This window comes from Adiantum capillus-veneris, chromosome 12, assembly GCF_014529385.1.
Source record: "Adiantum capillus-veneris isolate H3 chromosome 12, ASM1452938v2, whole genome shotgun sequence".
Classification (NCBI taxonomy): Eukaryota; Viridiplantae; Streptophyta; class Polypodiopsida; order Polypodiales; family Pteridaceae; genus Adiantum; species Adiantum capillus-veneris.
The window spans coordinates 45,388,763-45,398,574 of NC_140942.1; the positions used below are offsets into that span (position 1 = coordinate 45,388,763).

At 41.8% G+C, this 9,812-nt stretch overlaps 1 pseudogene; it reads left to right on the top strand.

Annotated features, from left to right (window-relative positions):
• LOC147445687 (pentatricopeptide repeat-containing protein At4g33170-like) overlaps window positions 1-8,425 on the top strand; it is a 42,510-nt pseudogene extending 34,085 nt beyond the window's left edge.
• Window positions 8,426-9,812: the final 1,387 nt, after the last annotated feature.

Below are 9,812 nucleotides of genomic sequence, written 5' to 3' on the forward strand. Positions count from 1 at the left end.
ATCTCACCCTGGCAGTTTCGCGTCAGGTTCACCAAAATATGTCGAGAAATTTGTGGTCTTGCCAGGAAAGCACCGGGCTTATGGATGTGAGAGTTTCTGAGAGAACTCAACAAAAACTATATGAAGGAGTTAAACCATAGATGCCATGAACACTAGGGTTTGGAAATAAGTGCAATCAAAGAAGACTCACTCTTTCTCTCTTGCACTCACACACACAAAGAAAGAACATAAAAGAGAATGTCAAAACAATACGAAAATGAAAACATCGAGGCTATGGTCATATCGTATCATGGGTAATATGAAAGGGTTAATAGATGAGTTAATGGCATTCAATCTTGACTGACCAAATAGGCTACGAATTGTTCTTTGGAATTGTAGTTTTGTGGTTACCATAATATATATATATTTTGTTTAGTGATTGGGATTAATTGTGTGTACAAATCCTCTTGGTTCATAGCAAGATAACTACGCTCACGTCAAAAGAAAAGTTATAGTCTATGAGAGGTAGTATGATGGGATCCGGTGATAGAAGTATTTCATTAAGCCTTTCTGGGCCAAAGAGAAACACTATACGTTGTTGAAAGTGTATTTTTTGGCTAATCCATACGTTAATTCTAATAGATCGTACAGAGTGAAAGCGATAGAAATGATCATCATGTGGGTTATTCATCTAGGATAGTATGTGAGAAATGTAGATATGAGAGAAGTGAAGAGATGAGAAGTTTCCCTCCCAAGCCCTATTCTTGCTCGTAGGCAATAAGGATACTGCGGGGAGAGATGTACCTGTAGAAAAGAGAACCTAGAATTTGCAGAGAGGATGAATTACTAAGAATGAGAGAGATAGGTTTGGTTAAGGAGATGAGATTAGATACATATATATATATATATATATATATATATATATATATATATATATATATGTCGGATTAGAGATGAAAAAGAAAACAACAAGAAATCAAGAAAACATCAATGTAGAACACATTTTACTTGACAAACCCTTCGGCACCATTATTGATGGAGAGAGAAGAAGAGGGGAGCACTCCACTTTGATTGATACGCCAAGTACAACACCTTATTTTATTAGAGTTAATCTTCCAAGGATAGCGTACAAGAATGGCTAGTCTTCCTCTAGGAGAAAGTGTAGCCTTGGGCTTATGTTAATGGGGCTAAGTACAATTAGGCATTTCTACTCACTCCCTCAAGAATTCCTCTCATCAATGGATTGAATGCTTGAGTTCCTTTTCAAGGAAGAAGAGGTCCCCTTTTATAGGTTAAGGGAACCCCCAAGGGTTTACACAAAAATAGAGGAGCCAGTGTGAATAGGAATTGGAAAAGTTGGAAATGAGCTGTCCCTGCATGATGTGGGCAGATTGGGGTCTAGTATTTTGATCATATCTCCTCAACCGTGGTTCCAAATAAAAAAGTAAAAACATGGGCAGAAACTTCAGCTCATTAGCTACGATTTTCATTTTAAAATCATTTTCCAATTCAGATTGGAACCTTGTGTAAAAATTCATCAAAATAGGGTCCATTTCTGGCAGCAAAAGTCTTCCCGTGGTCCCCTTATCCTAGAATTTCATTTAATTCCAAAGGACACCTCATGCCATATGAAAGCATGACATTGCTCCTTGACAAAGTTTTGTAATCATGCTTGCAATAATGCATTAAAATAAGTGTATCTTTGAAATCATGCCACCTAGTGTCCCACTAAGATTTGATTCCCTCCTAGTAGCTATTTAAAAAGAAATATAAGAAAAGTATAAAAAATACATAGAATATATATATATTGGAGTTTACCCTAGATATAGGATCTAGCTAGGGTGTGAGATGATAATGAGATAGTAGAAATAAAGAATCAATGCTTTTTGCCCCATGTTAAAGAGGCGGAGCTATTGAGCTTTTCCCATAGTATTTTCTGATGGTAAAGTAAGGATAGGTTACCCTTGAGAAAAATAATAGGATGAGATAGAAGGCTTATTATTATACTTAAATATGCATATGTACATTATAGGAAAGATAATTATGTATCTAAAAAGTTACAAGATAGATCTTGTAGCATGCGTTCCCACTATGTACGTGTCACAGCACGACAGCGTTTGTTAGCTAATCGACAAAAATAGTGAGAGAATGTGTAATGGTGAGTGTTGCAAGCATGAAAACATGGCTATGGAGGGAAAAAGTGGAAGGTACTGAGAGATAGTAGAGAAGGATTATGTTGTGGAGGGAAGAAAGAGAGGGAGTGTAGCTCAATCTCTTTTCAATTCAAGATATTGATCATGAGGGGTTTAGAGAGAGAAATGGAGCTGCACACAGAGGTAATGGAGTTCTCCATTGATCTCACCTGAAGCTGGAATGGGAGGAGAGAGAGCCTGAGAGAGAGAGAGAGAGAGAGAGAGAGAGAGAGAGAGAGAGAGAGAGAGAGAGAGAGAGAGAGAGAGAGAGAGAGAGAGAGAGAGACAAAAAGGAAGAGAGTGAGAGAGAGAGTAGATCTGCAGCCTTGGAGGATCTACACTTTTTGTAAGATGTAGGCAGCATAGAATGTCCTCTTGATGATTGGGAGTGTTACCATATACATGTGGTAGTGATGTGTGTGAACACACTAGGACCACCGGGGCATTTTTTTCCCTCTTTAGGAGGTTTTTTCCCCCGTGCATTGTATATACGCCCATCACTCTAGGGCTATCTATCTTTCCATTGCACACTAAGTAACACACTCTCTATTGTGTTCCTTGAGCTTCCTTCATCTTCTCCAAGCTGTGTGTGTTTCTCTGCAACCCTAATTCCAACAATTGGTATCAGAGCAGGTCACGTCCTCCCGGGCTTAGTCACCAGCTGCTCCAACACATGCCTGCTCACTTTCTCCGATTTCAGTGAGCTTTGGCAAGCGTTCGCAGGTCGACAAAACTTTTGGGATCGCTCGAAGAGCTCGGTCTGCTCAGAATTTTGATTTGGGCTCATTTAGGCCTCCGTTTCCACTACAGGTAGTAATGTACAGGCTATTTCGTCATTTTGTGCAGAATTTCTATCAGTGCCATTTTCTGCATAACAGGTGTCTTATAGTCTTCTACGGTTTGTGCTATATAGCACAGGTTGTTCCCGCTCCGTTTCTCCTATTTTCGGGCAGTTTTCACATCAGGTGCAACATTTACCATGGCTGACAACAACAACATAGATGTGTTCAAGATGTTTGCTGCTGAGGACAGGTTGGATGGGTACAACTACCCTATGTGGGCTTATATGATGCAACATGTTCTTGTGTCAAAGGGTGTCTGGAACATTGTGCAGGGCAATGATGTACGTCCTGGTTCTGAGGATGTAGGCGATGTTGAGGATGTTGCAGGTCTTGTTGCAAGGATTGCAGCTGTTAGAGTTGTTTTGCCTACGGCAGAACAAGCTCGTTGGGATGTTAAGGATGCGCAGGCTCATGCATTGATTGCATTGTCTGTGAAGCGCACCATTGTTTCTCACATCCGTTCAGCAAAATCTGCAAAACAGGCTTGGGATATTCTAGCAGGTCTTTATGCAAGCCGCAATGAGGGTAAAATTTCTTTGCTGCGTAAAGAGCTGGAGTCAAAGATTATGCATGAGGAAGATGATATGGACACTTTCCTTGCTAGTGTCAAGGATATCAATGAGCAGCTTATTTCTGCAGGTGAAGTCATTTCAGACAGTTCCCTTGTGCAGACTGTTCTTGATGCCTTACCAGATTATTACCAGACTTTTGCTAGTACTTGGAGACTGATGACCCAAGAAAATCCTGAAGTTGTCAAGTTTGATGCACTATGCACATTGCTGTTGTAAGAGTCACTTTCTAGAAAAAACAAGACTAGGCAACGTGCAGTTGAATAGGCTTTTATTGCTTCTCAAAGAAAGGGTGGTAACAGTAATGCAGCCACTTCTTATGGTTCTGCTGTGAGTGGAAAAAATTCTGTTCCTAATGCTTCTGCTGGCAGCACTTCGTCTGGAAATTCTGGTGATAAGGGCAAAAAGAAGATGCATTGCCATTATTGTAAAACTAATGATCACTTGATCAAGTCATGTCCTAAGTTGAAGGCCAAAGAGGCTAAGAAGAAAGAGGGTGGTTCCACTGCAAATGCTGGTTCCACTACAAATGCAGCCATTGTTGAGTCTTCTGTGAAAGGAGACTGTGTTGCTGATGTTGATGCAGAATGGGCTTTTAGCGTAGAGTGCACTTAAAATCCTGCTTTCCATGATGCATGCTTGTCAGTTGCTGCAGATTCACATGTGTGGTATTTCGACAGTGGTGCTACAAAGCACATTACCTCACATCGTGAATTGTTTACCTCTCTCGAGTCTGTCCCTCATGGAAATTCAGTCACTTGTGCCAAAAACGCCTCTTATCCAGTTCAGGGAGTTGGAAAGATTGTTCTCACTGCTGCTAATGGCAGTTCCTTCACACTTGTTGCTGCACTTTATGTACCTGGGATCAAGAAGAATCTCTTGTCTATATCCGCACTTGCTAGACTTGGACTTGTAGTCAAATTTGTGGATGACAGATGTACAGTTCATGATCTCAGTTTTGGTGATGAAATTGTTGCATCCGGCCTTTTGTGCCGTGGGCTGTATAAGCTCACTTTGTATGACAAGTGTGGAAAAAATTTTGCAAATGCTGTTGCAGATTCAAGGGCTATTTCAGATGCAAAACTTTGGCATGCACGTTTTGGTCATCTGAATTTTGCCAGTTTGCTGCGTTTGCAGAAATCTGATATGGTTGCTTCTTTGCCACCTCTTGAAGCACCTGTCAAACATGTTTGTGAAGGCTGTATTTTGGGTAAGATGTAGTGTTCTAAGTCTCCAAAGGATGGTTCAGTTCGGGCCACATGCAGGTTGCAGCTTGTGGATAGTGATGTTTGTGGGCCCATGCAAACTCCGTCCTTGGGCAATTACCTGTTCTTCGTGACTTTCATTGATGATTACTCCAGGCATGCATGGGTATTTCCGCTTAAAGCGAAGTCCGAAGTTTTTATGTGCTTCAAAAATTTCTGGCTATGGCTGAAAATGTCTCGAAATGTACGATGGGCACCCTCCGTTCCGATCAAGGGGGGGAGTATATGTCTCATGAATTTAATGCATTTCTGGCTAGTCGTGGGATAAAACACCAATGTACAGTGCCTTATACACCTCAGCAAAATGGTGTTGCTGAGAGGAAAAACAGGTCACTAACGGAAATGGCATGATGTATGGTCAAAAGTCAAGCTTTACCGCATTCTTTTTGGCTTGAGGCCATCATGTGTGCCACTTATGTACTTAACAGGTGTCCTACGAAAGGTTTGCCGTCTATTACTCCATATGAAGCATGGCATGATAGAAAACCTTCTATTGAGCACATGCGTGTTTTTGGCTGTTTGGCATATGCTTTGGTGCCACAAGTGCAGCGCGGAAAATTGGATGATAAGGCTGTCAAATATATTTTTGTTGGTTATAGTGCTGAAAGCAAAGGTTACAGGTTGTATCATCCGCAGACAAAACGTATTCTGGTTTCACGTGATGTAGTGTTTGTGGAAGATTCTGTTCAGCCCTTGCTGTCATGTACTAGAGACGGTAATGTAAGCTCACAGGACATTTATGACACTTTGTTGCCTCTTTTCAGTGGTGGAAATACAAATGTAAGTTCCAATGAGGCAAATGTACAGCCTATGGGGGTTTCTGAAAATGTTTCAGATCAGCCTATTACTGATGCAGATGTACATGATGTACTTGATGAGGAAAGGGCTGAAAATGAGCAGGCTAGAGGTATGCCAAAATGGCTGGTGCACACTTTGCGTGACAGTAAATTGGATGCACCTTTGTCTAGTCGTACTCGTTCAGGCTCTCGGCATGCATCTTATGCATCAGATTGTTATGCTTTGGCTGTGTCTAGTTTACATGATGTTGAGAAGCCTCTGTCTTTTGAAGAAGCACACAATTCAAAAAATTGGATGGCTGCCATGCAATCAGAATATGATGCACTTATAGAGAATGACACATGGACTTTATGTGATTTGCCTCCTGGCAAAAAGGCCATTGGTACGAAGTGGATTTACAAGTTGAAACGCATGCTGGATGGTGAGATCGATCGCCATAAGGCTCGACTTGTTGCAAAGGGTTATGCACATCAAAAAGGCATAGATTATGAAGAGACTTTTGATCCCACTTGTCGTATGACTACTGTACATTTTCTATGTGCATTGGCAGCTCATTTTGGTTGGGATATACATCAATCAGACATTGTTACTGCTTCCTTGAATGGTGACATATTTGAGGAAGTTTATGTAATGCAGCCTCGCGGTTTTGTCATAAAAGGACAAGACGACAAAGTGTGCAAATGTAAGAAGGCTTTTTATGGGTTGAAGCAATCTCCTCGTGCTTGGTATGAGAAAGCTGACACTCATTTGGTTAAATGAGGCTTTTGTAACAGTCCAACAGAAAGCACATTGTATGTAAAGCGTGAGGATGATATATTTCTCATTGTGGTTCTTTATGTTGATGATTTGCTGATCACTGGACCAAATGAGAGACATATTGCTGAATTTAAGGCTGATTTGAATGCTACTTTCAAGATGAAAGATTTGGTGCTGTTGCATCATTACTTGGGTATACAGTTTAAGCAGTGTGATGGTGGTATTGCCTTGTGTCAGAAAAGTTACATAGAGACATTGCTATGTAAGTTTGGACTCGAGGATTGCAAACCTATTGCCACTCCCATGGAAACAGGTTTGAAGTTGAGTCTACATGATGCTGGTGATCCTGCTAATGTCACTCTTTACCAAACTGCTGTTGGCTGCCTCATTTATGTATGCAACACGAGGCCGGATATTCAGTTTGCAGTCTCACAGGTCAGCAGATTTATGCATATCCCACGGTCTAAGCATTGGCACGCTGTCAAGAGGATTTTTCTCTACCTTAGTGGCACTTTACATCTTGTCTTGTTTTATCCCAAGGGGGGATCATTGCCGCCACACTTACATGCTTTTTCGGACTCAGATTGGGCTGGTTGTTTTGACACGCGAGTGTCCACAAGTGGTTTTTGTTTCATGCTTGGCAGTTCATGTATATCATGGTTGAGCAAGAAGCAACCTACTATGGCCACTTCGAGTTGTGAGGCTGAGTACAAGGCAGTCTTCACAGCTACGGTTGAGTGTGTATGGCTCAGACGCCTTATGGCTGATTTGGGTGTTGGACAGGACACTGCCAACACTATCTACACTGACAGTCAGAGCGCATTGGCAGTTACGAGGAACCTAGTTTTTCATGCTCACACAAAGCACATTGAGGTGCATTACCACTATGTCAGGGAGAGGCTCTCTGCAGGAGAGATCAACTTGGCTTATGTGCCAACACAGGACAACCTTGCAGATCTTTTCACAAAGGCATTGTCTCGTGAGAAGCTTGAAGCTTTCCGCAAAGCTTTGGGCTTAATCCCCTTTGTGGAGTGATCCTGTCCTCAGGGCATGGCACTTCCCTCTACTCATGTGCCAACTCTCGTTCACCGCATCACTCCAGGGGGGATTTGTTACCATATACATGTGGTAGTGATGTGTGTGAACACACTAGGACCGCCGGGTCATTTTTTTCCCTCTTTAGGAGGTTTTTTCCCCCGTGCATTGTATATATGCCCATCACTCTAGGGCTATCTATCTTTCCATTGCACACTAAGTAACACACGCTCTATTGTGTGCCTTGAGCTTCATTCGTCTTCTCCAAACTGTGTGTTTCTCTGCAACCCTAATTCCAACAGGGAGGTGGAAGTGACAAGAGAGAAAAGGGGGGGAAAGAGAAAGAGTTGGCTCACGTTTTAGAGAGAGAATGTAGAGAGAGAATATGCAAAAAAACTGCTTTTCGGGTAGGGGGACTGAAAGTGCTTCTTTTAATGAGAACTAAGTGAGAGAGAGTGTTTTATATGTTAGAGAGAGAGAGAGAGGAGAGAGATGGGGAAAGACATTTTAAAATTCAGTTACCCACCTCTCTTTTGTGTTAAAGTAGCCTATTTTCAAAATACAAAGTATACAAATGGTATTTTAAAAAATCTCAGCATAGGCCTTTTTGCCGTCTCTTTTAGGCTTGGTCAAACTTGACTTAAGCTTTAAGCATTTCCTTAAACTTCCAAATAAAGAGGCCCTCCTATACCCCATTCCCTTCCTAATGTTTCAATGGATGCAGAAGAGGCATGGTGTTACCCCAACAATACAGCACTTCACCTGCATAGCAGACCTACTGAGCCGAGCAGGGCTAGTAAGACGAGTAGAAAATTTTCTTCAAAGCATGTCGACTCCCTCAGACGCGGGCCTCAGACGCTGTTGGGTGGTCTACTGTGTTGAGCCATTTTAGGACACTTGGCGATGCAAGGAACACTTTGCACTCTTCTTCTGGCTTACATTCCAATTCAATGCACCACACATGTTTCAATGATTCAACAAAGTCTTGAACCTTCAAGTTTCCATAAGCATCACAATGTGAAAGCCTTAGTTGTCGAGTTTGCATTGTAAGTGGAGAAAGGCCAAGTGCTGAATTATGTGCAGGTTTTGCAGCAAGGCTTAAAGCAAGATGAGTGGGTTTTACTCTTTTTCTTTCTACTTCATCAAGTACTTGTGTGCTTCTTTACATTCCGTATCAAAACATTTCTTTTTTGAGCTACCTTTATTGACATCTTTGCGAAACACATGCTTCACTTGGGTCTATTGGGCGAAGGCTGTTGCCTTGTCAATTGATGTAGAAGAGGCATTTCTGTGGCAGTAAGCCTTTGCTTTCATAGCAGACCTCCTGGGCCATCTGGAGTGAGTAGTAGATTAAGCCCATGTCTTACATGGGCACCAGGAAAACTCAAAAAGAGGGTGTCTGGGTCCCTGATGTGTCACATGGGAGGAGGGCATTGGAATATAGAGCATTTTCTCACGACTGCAAGCATAAACAAAAAAAAATTATATTTTGCATGCTTTAACAGCTGTGATGGCCCATGCTTGTGATCATTCCATCTGAATAAGGATGCGGGTGGTGCCGATGATTCTCATTGCTCCACATTAGGTTTCAGCAAGGCTGAAGCAGAGGTGCATCGACACCCTAAGAGTGGCTGCCAAGTCCTCTATCACACTCTCTTGCTTCCCATGTCTTGATTTAAATAGATTTGGGGAAAAATGATCAGCATGTGTTGTTGATATAGAGAATTGACAAGAGTTCAAGGAGCAACAGTGCTATGCCCATGGATGATTGGGATGTTCAGATGACAAGGTTGGTGGTGCTAAAGAGGTTTGATTGTTTGCAAATTGAGATCTTTTATTCTAAAATATAATACAAGTCTTATTTTGTGCATAGGATAGCCCCCTTCAATCAATGGATAGTGTACTTCAAAAGCATGACATTCCTACCATTTACAGGCGAAGCTCCAAGACCCAGACCAAAAGTATTCTTTGTTCAAGATAGAATCAATAACAAAGGTATGATCTTATTTTGTTTGAAAATTACGTGCAACATCTTTTGAGCAATTTGCTTGACCCTGCAGAGTACATACTGTTGCCCTCATGGACCTCACACTCCAATCAAGGTACGCACAACTTCAAGCTTGGGAGTTGCTGGTCTAGAAGCTGGCGAAAGGGCTCTCAAGTCTTTGCCACCATCCACTAGGCTCAAGAACGCATCAACAGAGAAATCCTATCAATAGAGAACTCCTAGAGGTGGGAAATTAATGTGAACATCTTGGTCCTCGAGGCTTGCAAATTGCTACCTTGCGGCTTGCAAGCTGCAACAATTTGGATGTTGCTGCGTCCAAGGTGGCTCTATCTCTAGACTGTGGCTTTTGTAGTGCAAAGACATCAAGA